The following is a 12,709-nucleotide window of genomic DNA, read 5'->3' as shown; positions in this document are numbered from 1 at the left end:
ATAAGACCAAAGTGCATAATGCATCATAGATCCAACTTAAAAATACTGTTATAGGTGAACGCATACAATTGCAATGTTGTATTACCCAACTCAGTGGGTTGGTTACCCTATACATGTATCCGGTAGGGCTATGATGCACCATAGGGATGATGTTACTAATTCTGAGTTGTTATGAAGCAGGTTTTTATCATGCACTACAAGGCATTGTAAATGCGCTTTCAAGGCGTGTGTGCATCATCGAAAGCGTTACCCGGAATTCCACTACGTTTATCCATTTTTAACTTCATTGTTATTCAATTGGGCACTGGTGATTTACATTTTGTGATGCAGTAGGGCACATTGACCACAGAGGGGCTCTGGCTTACCGACAGTATTCTCCTTTCCATCCAAGTTGTAAGAGCTGTTTCTCGGGCATTCGACGAACTGCACGCTAGTGGTTTGCTTTGAAAGGAACGCTATCCACACACTATAAAAGTGAGTTTGAAGGATATGGGCCACACTGTTTTCTTAGTCTAGTTGGGGATTTGTCAGCTCAATACCAGGCTTCTTCTCAGCTTTTTGAGAAATCAGGTGACTGGCTCGAGATAAAAGCGCCTTACAAACACTCCAGCCTGGTGCGCAGCGGTTGCTATGGAGACACTGTTGAAAGTTGATGGGATGAAGGAAGCCCTGTACCTGAATGAATGACCTACCCTGAGCGCAGTCTCAAGAGAATACCCCTACTGTAGGCTACTGGAGTCTTTGCCTCCGGCTGTGGTGTTTTACTTGCCAATAAATATTTAGCGTTTTTTTTCCCTCATGCGTAACTGAGAAGGAAATGTGTGATTTAAACAAAATAAGAATTACTGGTTTGTATATTTATAGTATATAGATGCATTTCCACAGATGCATCACTAATGTAGGCATGGTTCTTAAAAGGATTTGTTTTGATTCAGCAGAATCTCATAAGCTCGAAGAACCAATCACACAGGTCTGTTGGAGACAGACGGGCCGAGTGGCGAATGAGGTGAGCCCCACCCCTCATAAGGAGCCACTCGCCCGCCCTCTGGTCATTCTTACCTCTTCCTCGCAAAGAGTACTAAGCTAATTCCAAAATCACACACTCGACTCTCCATTTGCGCAAGTGTCCCAAAGCTGAGGGAGTGAAAAATGCTGAACATGTAACAATTTCAATGATTCTGCTGAGTTACAGTCAATATCAGCCAATTGAAATAATTGAATTGGGCCCTAATCTATACATTTCACATGACTGGGAATACAGATATGCATCTGTTGTTCAGATGCATAAAAGAAAGGTAGGGGTGTAGATCAGAAAACCAGTCAGTATTTGGTGTGACCACCATTTGCCTCATGCAGCGCGACATCTCCTTCCCATAGAGTTGATCAGGCTGTTGATTATGGCCTGTGGGATGTTGTCCCACTCTTCAATGGCTGTGTGAAGTTGCTGGATATTGGCGGGAACTGGAACACGCTTTTGTACACCTCAATCCAGAGCATCCCAAACATGCTCAATGGGTGACATGTCTGGTGAGTATTTTAGGCCATGAAAGAACTGGGACATTTTCAGCTTCCAGGAATTGTGTACAGATCCATGCGAAATGGGCCGTGCATTATCATGCTGAAACATAAGCTGTTGGCGATGGATGAATAGCACGACAATGGGCCTCAGGATCTCGTCACAGTATCTCTGCATTCAAATTGCCATGGATAAAATGCAATTGTGTCCGTAGCTTATGCCTGCCCATACCTTTCTGTACGAGAGTGGAACGTTACCTCCCTACAGTTGGCTTACCATGCCAATTTGATACTATAGATGCATCACTAGCTATGTTTTGTTACGTCAAGGAAAATGTTCTCATAACACGAAAACTGTCCAGTCTCTCGCTGATGACTATATAATGTTTGTATAAAACATTCTCCTCATGTTGCAAGAAAGTTTCTAGAACTTTCTTGAACGGTTCCCAGAATGTTTCATTAGGTTGTGGGAACATCACAAAATATGTTTTCCCAAAACACAAAAAACGGTCCAGTTGTGGGGATGATTCTACAATGTTTCTTTTAGAGTGCAAAAAACATTCACCTGATGTTACAAGAATGTTCCCATAACACATTTCATCTGTTCTTTAAAGGTTCCCAGAATGTATCTTTAGGTTGTAGGAACATTGTGTGGATATGACGAGGTTTCCAAAACACTAAAACTGTCCAGTGCTGACATTCAGGGTATTGTTTGTATCGAGGTGCACAAAAAAATCCTTTCATGTTCCAAGAATGTTAACAGAATAGCCTTTATGAGTTCTTAAAGGTTCCGGTGTGGGTACATTACAAGAGAGAGATTCCCAAAACACAAAATATGCTCAGTTGTGACGTTAGATTGCAGAGGAAATTCCTGTAAGGATGTTGACAAAACAGCTGGTCTACATTCTTTAAAGGTTCCCAGAATATTTAATTAAGTTATTGGAGTTGTCTGTGATGTTGCAAGAATATTATTTTGATATTCACATAGGTTGTTACAGAAATTCCAGCAATGTTGAACAGTGTTCCATAATTTTGAAATATATCTGTTTTTAGGTTTAACATAATATCCAGTGATGTTCATGCAATATAAATATGTTTTTAGGTTTAACATAATATTCCATTGATCATGCAATATACATTTGACCTTGTCTTGGAGGTGTTCAGAACATTGGAAAATGGTATATTTAAGTTACCACAACATTCTCAGCATGCAAATGTCTACTCTGATTGGTTAGAGATGAGCCAATCGCTGATGACTGTTTTGTACAACACCCCTTCATTTTGACCTCACTGCAAACGACTTCAAAGATGGCAGTCTCAGACTGAAGTATGTTGTGAACATAGAGCAGAGGAGGACAAAGACCCAAAACACCTACAGGATGTGTAAGGGCTATTTGACCAAGAAGGAGAGTGGTGGAGCGCAATTGAGATGGTTTGGGATGAGTTGGACCGCAGAGTGAAGGAAAGGATCATATGTGGGAACTCCTTCAAGACTGTTGGAAAAGCATTCCAGCTGTCATCAAGGCAAAAGGTGGCTACTTTGAAGAATCTGAAATCTAAAATATATTTGGATTTGTTTAACACTTTTTTGGTTACTACATGATTCCATATGCGTTATTCATAGTTTGGATGTCTTCACTATTATTCTACAATGTAGAAAAGGAAAACCATGGAATGCGTAGATGTGTCCAAACTTTTAACTGGTCCTGTATATATAATTTTTACACATATTTAGAGCAAAACAGAGAACACCATCATGTTCATGAGTCTCCCATTTCCATAGTTGTCAAAATAGTTTGTATGTCAAACCGTTCGGACGCTACATACAGTTGAAGTCGGAAGTTTACATACACCTTAGCCAACTACATTTGAACTCAGTTTTTCACCATTTCTGACATTTAATCCTAGTAAAAATTACCTGTCTTAGGTCAGTCAGGATCACCATTTTATTTTCAGAATGTTAAATGTCAGAATAACAGTTGAGAATGATTTATTCCAGCTTTATTTCTTTCATCACATTCCCAGTGGGTCAGAAGTTTACATACACTCAATTAGTATTTGGTTAGCATTGCCTTTAAATTGTTTAACTAAGGTCAAACGTTTCGGATATCCTTCCACAAGGTTCCCACTATAGGCCTCCTTGCTCACCTATGCTTTTTCAGTTCTGCCCACAAATGTTCTATAGGATTGAGGTCAGGGCTTTGTGATAACCACTCCAATACCTTGACTTTGTTGTCCTTAAGCCATTTTTCCACAAGGTGGTGTAAGGTTTAAGGCAGCATTTACTTATAAATTGTTCAATAAACAATGAATCGTTCAGAATGTGTGGCCAGTGTTTGGCACTCGCTTTAAGCAGCATGCATTAGTTTGAAAAAAGTCACTGCAAAAGATTCAAACATTCTGCCCACACCTCTGCAGAAATGTAATACAACTTGTGATTGAGCTTTCTTTCAGAAACTGTCATGGCCCAGTTCCAACATCTCCAAATCATACACTCTAAAAATTAGGGGTTCAACAAGGGTTCTTCTAAGATCCTCAAAGTTGAAGAACCTTAGGGTTCTTGGCACTGAAAATTGCCCCCAAAGGTTTCTTCCAAGAACCCCATAGGAGGTGGGGTTCATCGAGGAACCTCCTTGATTGATGGGTTTTTTCAGGAACCTAACTGCCCAACTGAAACATTTGGATTTTAATTTAAAGGACAGCAGGCGCAGGCACTTAACTGAAAAATGTAAAGATGTCCTCAGTTTAAGGTAAGGTTTGTCCCTTATATGATCTACATTGATATTGTTTTATGATGATACCATCTATCATTTCATATTGGTTCAAATCTCTGTAAAACAGAAAATGGACACAATTGACTGGATATCAATCTACAACGAGGTAAGAGTATATATGCTAGAAGAAGATGTTGAAGGCTAGCTGAATTGGGTGCAGATGACTGAATTGCTCACTTTTGTGTCTGTCTGCAGGTATACAGACGAGGAGGCATACAAAGGTATGTCAATTGGTATGTTATGCAGATCACGTGTGACATCCTCCTCCCTTACCTCTTCAATGAAAATCACATAGGCCTCTACATTATGGACAAGGTATGTGTATGACAGTTTTTTTTCATTCACATTTACCACAAAAAAAACAATGTATGAATACTATCTATCGTAGCTTGTTTTATTAAACATCTGTATAATTACTATTTTTAAGAGTCACAGGTTTCACCCTCCCTACACATCTTTTAATTTTTTATATTTTTTTATTTCACCTTTATTTAACCAGGTAGGCTAGTTGAGAACACCTTTATTTAACCAGGTAGGCTAGTTGAGAACACCTTTATTTAACCAGGTAGGCTAGTTGAGAACAAGTTCTCATTTGCAACTGCGACCTGGCCAAGATAAAGCATAGCAGTGTGAGCATACAACAAAGAGTTACACATGGAGTAAACAATTAACAAGTCAATAACACAGTAGAAAACAAAGGGGGGGTCTATATACAATGTGTGCAAAAGGCATGAGGAGGTAGGCAAATAATTACAATTTTGCAGATTAACACTGGAGTGATAAATGATCAGATGGTCATGTACAGGTAGAGATATTGGTGTGCAGAAGAGCAGAAAAGTAAATAAATAAAAACAGTATGGGGATGAGGTAGGTGAAAAGGGTGGGCTATTTACCAATAGACTATGTACAGCTGCAGCGATCGGTTAGCTGCTCAGATAGCTGATGTTTGAAGTTGGTGAGGGAGATAAAAGTCTCCAACTTCAGCGATTTTTGCAATTCGTTCCAGTCACAGGCAGCAGAGTACTGGAACGAAAGGCGGCCAAATGAGGTGTTGGCTTTAGGGATGATCAGTGAGATACACCTGCTGGAGCGCGTGCTACGGATGGGTGTTGCCATCGTGACCAGTGAGCTGAGATAAGGCGAAGCTTTACCTAGCATAGACTTGTAGATGACCTGGAGCCAGTGGGTCTGGCGACGAATATGTAGCGAGGGCCAGCCGACTAGAGCATACAAGTCGCAGTGGTGGGTGGTATAAGGTGCTTTAGTGACAAAACGGATGGCACTGTGATAGACTGCATCCAGTTTGCTGAGTAGAGTGTTGAAAGCCATTTTGTAGATGACATCGCCGAAGTCGAGGATCGGTAGGATAGTCAGTTTTACTAGGGTAAGCTTGGCGGCTTGAGTGAAGGAGGCTTTGTTGCGGAATAGAAAGCCGACTCTTGATTTGATTTTCGATTGGAGATGTTTGATATGAGTCTGGAAGGAGAGTTTGCAGTCTAGCCAGACACCTAGGTACTTATAGACGTCCACATATTCTAGGTCGGAACCATCCAGGGTGGTGATGCTAGTCGGGCATGCAGGTGCAGGCACCGGTTGAAAAGCATGCATTTGGTTTTACTAGCGTTTAAGAGCAGTTGGAGGCCACGGAAGGAGTGTTGTATGGCATTGAAGCTTGTTTGGAGGTTAGATAGCACAGTGTCCAAAGACGGGCCGAAAGTATATAGAATGGTGTCGTCTGCGTAGAGGTGGATCAGGGAATCGCCCGCAGCAAGAGCAACATCATTGATATACACAGAGAAAAGAGTCGGCCCGAGAATTGAACCCTGTGGCACCCCCATAGAGACTGCCAGAGGACCGGACAGCATGCCCTCCGATTTGACACACTGAACTCTGTCTGCAAAGTAGTTGGTGAACCAGGCAAGGCAGTCATCCGAAAAACCGAGGCTACTGAGTCTGCCGATAAGAATATGGTGATTGACAGAGTCGAAAGCCTTGGGAAGGTCGATGAAGACGGCTGCACAGTACTGTCTTTTATCGATGGCGGTTATGATATCGTTTAGTACCTTGAGTGTGGCTGAGGTGCACCCATGACCGGCTCGGAAACCAGATTGCACAGCGGAGAAGGTACGGTGGGATTCGAGATGGTCAGTGACCTGTTTGTTGACTTGGCTTTCGAAGACCTTAGATAGGCAGGGCAGGATGGATATAGGTCTGTAACAGTTTGGGTCCAGGGTGTCTCCCCCTTTGAAGAGGGGGATGACTGCGGCAGCTTTCCAATCCTTGGGGATCTCAGACGAGATGAAAGAGAGGTTGAACAGGCTGGTAATAGGGGTTGCGACAATGGTGGCAGATAGTTTCAGAAATAGAGGGTCCAGATTGTCAAGCCCAGCTGATTTGTATGGGTCCAGGTTTTGCAGCTCTTTCAGAACATCTGCTATCTGGATTTGGGTAAAGGAGAACCTGGAGAGGCTTGGGCGAGGAGCTGCGGGGGGGGCGGAGCTGTTGGCCGAGGTTTAAGTAGCCAGGCGGAAGGCATGGCCAGCCGTTGAGAAATGCTTATTGAAGTTTTCGATAATCATGGATTTATCAGTGGTGACCGTGTTACCTAGCCTCAGTGCAGTGGGCAGCTGGGAGGAGGTGCTCTTGTTCTCCATGGACTTCACAGTGTCCCAGAACTTTTTGGAGTTGGAGCTACAGGATGCAAACTTCTGCCTGAAGAAGCTGGCCTTAGCTTTCCTGACTGACTGCGTGTATTGGTTCCGGACTTCCCTGAACAGTTGCATATCACGGGGACTATTCGATGCTATTGCAGTCCGCCACAGGATGTTTTTGTGCTGGTCGAGGGCAGTCAGGTCTGGGGTGAACCAAGGGCTGTATCTGTTCTTAGTTCTGAATTTTTTGAACGGAGCATGCTTATCTAAAATGGTGAGGAAGTTACTTTTAAAGAATGACCAGGCATCCTCAACTGACGGGATGAGGTCAATGTCCTTCCAGGATACCCGGGCCAGGTCGATTAGAAAGGCCTGCTCACAGAAGTGTTTTAGGGAGCGTTTGACAGTGATGAGGGGTGGTCGTTTGACTGCGGCTCCGTAGCGGATACAGGCAATGAGGCAGTGATCGCTGAGATCCTGGTTGAAGACAGCGGAGGTGTAGTTGGAGGGCCAGTTGGTCAGGATGACGTCTATGAGGGTGCCCTTGTTTACAGAGTTAGGGTTGTACCTGGTGGGTTCCTTGATGATTTGTGTGAGATTGAGGGCATCTAGCTTAGATTGTAGGACTGGCGGGGTGTTAAGCATATCCCAGTTTAGGTCACCTAACAGAACAAACTCTGAAGCTAGATGGGGGGCGATCAATTCACAAATGGTGTCCAGGGCACAGCTGGGAGCTGAGGGGGGTCGGTAGCAGGCGGCAACCGTGAGAGACTTATTTCTGGAGAGAGTAATTTTCAAAATTAGTAGTTCGAACTGTTTGGGTATGGACCTGGAAAGTATGACATTACTTTGCAGGATATCTCTGCAGTAAACTGCAATCCCTCCACCTTTGGCAGTTCTATCTTGACGGAAGATGTTATAGTTGGGTATGGAAATCTCTGAATTTTTGGTGGCCTTCCTGAGCCAGGATTCAGACACAGCAAGGACATCAGGGTTAGCAGAGTGTGCTAAAGCAGTGAGTAAGACAAACTTAGGGAGGAGGCTTCTGATGTTGACATGCATGAAACCAAGGCTTTTTCGATCACAGAAGTGAACAAATGAGGGTGCCTGGGGACATGCAGGGCCTGGGTTTACCTCCACATCACCCGCGGAACAGAGAAGGAGTAGTATGAGGGTGCGGCTAAAGGCTATCAAAACTGGTCGCCTAGAGCATTGGGGACAGAGAATAAGAGGAGCAGGTTTCTGGGCATGGTAGAATATATTCAGGGCATAATGCGCAGACAGGGGTATGGTGGGGTGCGGGTACAGCGGAGGTAAGCCCAGGCACTGGGTGATGATGAGAGAGGTTGTATCTCTGGACATGCTGGTAGTAATGGGTGAGGTCACCGCATGTGTGGGAGGTGGGACAAAGGAGTTATCAGGGGTATGAAGAGTGGCTCCATTGTGAACTAAAACAATGATAACTAACCTGAACAACAGTATACAAGGCATATTGACATTTGAGAGAGACATACAGCGAGGCATACAGTAATCACAGGTGTTGAATTGGGAAAGCTAGCTAAAACAGTAGGTGAGACAACAGCTAATCAGCTAGCACAACAACAGCAGGTAAAATGGCGTAGACTAGGCAACGGGGCCAACAGATAAAACAAACAAGCAGAATGGAGTACCGTGATTAATGGACAGTCCAGCGTTTATCAGCTATGTAGCCAAGAGATCAGTGTCCAGGGGGCAGCGGTGGATGGGGCAGGGAAGCTGGACTGGCGAGTGTTATCCAGGTTAAAAAAAACTAACAATGACTAAATAGCTTGTAGCTAGTTAGCTGGTTAGCTTCTGGAGGTTCTTGAGTGTGTTCTAAAAATAAATAAAAAATAATAGCGATTCCGTATCACATTGGGTGAGGCAGGTTTCCGGAAGGTATAAACAAATTAAAAGTCAAAAGAGATAGAAAGTAAATATGGGTCCGGTGAGCATTTGGGACGCGGCGATTCAGGCGGTTAGCAGGCCTGTGCTAACAAGCTAACAGTTTGTAGGCCCGGGCTAGACAAGGTAGCAGTTAGCGGACCGGAGCTGGACAAGCTAGCAGTTAGCAGGCCGAATTAGCAAGCAGGGAGATAGCGAGGGCTAGAGAGTCAGCCTTTGGGGGACGTCGCGATGGGGTGAGTCTGTTTATTCCTCTTCATGCGGTGACATCGATAGACCGGTTGTGGGCCCGGGTATTGTAGCTCAGGAGAATGCTACGGTGGTAGCGCAGGCCGGGCTAGCTTCAAGCTAAGTGGGTGGAAACGCTAGCCAGGGGTAATCATCCGGGGTTGCGGTTTAGCTAGATAGCTAGTTGTGAAGATCCAGCGTATTTGGAAGCTTAGGTTTAGCAAAATGTTTTTAAAGGGATAGCTATGTAAAAAACGAAAAATATGTAAAAAAACGAAAAATAAACGAAATATACAGGTACACGACACGACAGGACGACTTACTGCTACGCCATCTTGGATAACATCTCTGATGAATATACCAGGAAACCTGTTCAATCACCCTGCACTGCAAAATCATTCTGGCTATGGATACGGAGAACATTAGCACATTAACATCATTACGCCAGAAGATATACCCATTGGACTTAGGGGCTCTGCTGAGATCTGCTCATATTTGGATACGTTATTCTGCTTTGCCATTAAAATCATAATAAACACTGACAACTAAAATATTGTGTTATTGTTATGCGCATTATTAATAATATTAATTATAATAATAGGAGAGGGGTAGTTAAAACGGTTCTTTGAGGATCTATTAAAAGGGGTTCTTCGAAGAACTTAGAGGTTCCCAGCACTTTACATTTGAAGAACCCATTAATGGATACTCTAGGAACCTTTTCTTTTTAGAGTGTACAGCAAATGAGGGTGTTTTTGTTACCATAAAAGATGAATGGAGGGCGTTTCCAGGCGGGGTTGTAACACCCCACAGGCTTGTTCATACTATATAGAAATATAGTATGGCTCTGCTTTATCAATGAAAACATGCTTATACTGTATGTTGCTTTCCACAGTTGAATCATTTGTTGTGCACTCAAATCCTTGTGTGATATTTTTGTGGAAGAGTATTAAGGCCAAGTGAAACAAAAGTAAACAGTGAAGGGTGGTGTTACTTGGATATTTGTTGTTGTTACATGATAGTACTTTAAAAAAGTGACAATATTTCAGGGAACAAAGTCTTCCCCCAAAAATAGTGAATGAAGTGGCAATGATTTGAGAATAAAGTGGCAATATTTTGAGAATAAACTCTGTGATTTGGTTAACTGCATGACTTCCTGTTGGAATGCCTGCAGTTAGATGACCTGGTGAAACTATATTTTAGAAATGGCTTTGGTAACGAGGAAATTCTTTCTTTATTGGCACATAATAACCCAATTATTATAAGTAGGCCTATTAGGACCTGGAAGAGGTTGTACCACAGATTATTTTCAGAAGGAGGAACCAACGAAATGGACTCGGATGAGGTAGGATTTCATCTGTCTGTGTGGTTATATACATAGGTAGAGACAGGTGGGTTGTGTGTGTATGCAGGTGTGTGTACAGTGTGTGTACACATTCCAGAGTGAAGGAAAAGCAGCCAACAAGTGTTCCGCATGTGGGAACTCCTTCAAGACAGTTGGAAAAGCATTCCTCATGAAGCTGGTTGAAAGAATGCCAAGAGTGTGCAAAGCTGTCACCAAGGCAAAGGGTGGCTATTTTGAAGAATCTCAAATATAAAATACATATCGATTTGTCTAACACTTTTGTGGTTACTACATGATTCCATATGTGTTATTGATGTCTTGACTATTATTCTGCAATGTAGAAAATAGTAAAAATAAAGAAAACCCTTGAATGAGTAGGTGTGTCCAGACTTTTGACTGGTACTGTGTTTCAAAACAAAAGGTTAACTTACAAATTTGCACAAGTGTAATATGACTCATGAAATATTGATATAACATGGTTAACTAAATAGTCCATGAGTTTGGTGATGTTTGAAGGCAATTGAAGGGAGTTTTAACTAGGGCTGGGTAGTATTGATGCACAGACTGGTTCTATAGTGGTATTAAAATGTTTGGTTTGTTAATTAAGGATTGGTGTCCCGCTAGCGGGACAACTTCCAGTGAAACTGGAGGGTGCGCAATTCAAATAAATAATCATAAATATTATAGATTTTAAACACTGGGGTACATATAAGTGTCTCATATCGTCTGAAAGCGTAAATTATTGTTAATCTAACTGCACTGTCCGATTTACAGTAGCTATTACAGCGAAAACATGCCATGCTATTGTTTGAGGACGTTGCCCCACATCAAAATATTTTTCCACCGGCACAGATTTCATACATTCACATATAATGATAAAATATTCACTTAATTTTTTAAAATCTTCCTCTGATTTGTCATCCAAAGGGTCCCAGCTGTAACATGTAGTGTCGTTTTGTTAGATATAAAGAAAGATTTTATCTCAAAAAGTCAGTTTAGTTGGCGCCATCGATTTCAGTAATCCACTCGTTCAACTTGCAGAGAAAGGACTCCGAAAATCTACCCCTAAAATTTGTTTCAACAAGTCAAAATATGTTTCTATTTACTCCTCAGATACACTAAAATGTAATCAAACTATAATATTTATTTCGGAAAGAAGTATGTTCAATAGGAAACCGATTTTAGGAGGTACGTAATGTCTTCATGGTGCGCGCAGATATGAATTTCAAAGACTACTAAAACTGTTATTTCTTATTTGTTTTTGAAGTTAAAAGCCTGAAACATTGAACATAGACTGCTGACACCCTGTGGAAGCCTTATCCTACATTATTTTAACCTTTCTACAAACTTCAAAGTTATTTCTTTCCAATGGTACCAATTATATGCATATCCTGGCTTCAGGGCCTGAGCAACAGGCAGTTCACTTTGGACACGTCATTCAGACAGGAAGTGGAGAAAAAGGGGCCTAGCCCTAAGAAGTTGTTTTTGTTTTTTTAAATTTTACCCCCTTTTCATGGTATCCAATTGCTAGTAGCTACTATCTTGTCTCATCGCTACAACTCCCATACGGGCTCGGGAGAGACAAAGGTTGAAAGTCATGCGTCCTCCAATACACAACCCAACCAAGCCGCACTACTTCTTAACACAGCGCGCATCCAACCCGGAAGCCAGCCGCACCAATGTGTTGGAGGAAACACTGTGCACCTAGTGACCTGGTTAGCGTGCACTGCACCCCGCCCGCCACAGGAGCCGCTAGTGCGCGATGAGACAAGGATATCCCTACCGGCCAAACCCTCCCTAACCCGGACAACACTAGGCCAATTGTACATCGCCCTATGGACCTCCCAGTCGCGGACGGCTGCGACAGAGCCCAGAGTCTCTGGTGGCACAGATAGCACTGTGTTGCAGTGCCCTAGACCACTGCGCCACCCGGGAGGCAGACTTAAGAAGTTTTCAATGTGATACGCAGTGTGTATAGTTAACTTTGAGTCATCTCTCTCTGCTCTCCATGGGGCTTTCCACACAAACCCTTTCATTAAAGGAGCGCATTTGTTTATTTTGTTTATTTGTGTTTTATTAGATTTTTCTTGAATATTAAAACATACAATCTACCTGCAGTGAAGCTCAATTTACATTACATTCAGTCATCTAACAGACTCCCATCCAGAGCAACCCACAGAAGCAATCAGGGTCAACGCCCTGCCCAAGGGCACGTCGCGAAATGCAGAAATGTATGAACATGCAGGAAAATATTTTTGGTTGAAGTTGATTTGAAC

The sequence above is a fragment of the Oncorhynchus kisutch genome, linkage group LG22, assembly GCF_002021735.2.
Source record: "Oncorhynchus kisutch isolate 150728-3 linkage group LG22, Okis_V2, whole genome shotgun sequence".
Taxonomy (NCBI): Eukaryota; Metazoa; Chordata; class Actinopteri; order Salmoniformes; family Salmonidae; genus Oncorhynchus; species Oncorhynchus kisutch.
The sequence above is the reverse complement of the archived record's forward strand: the minus strand, read 5'-3'. Positions refer to the sequence as shown.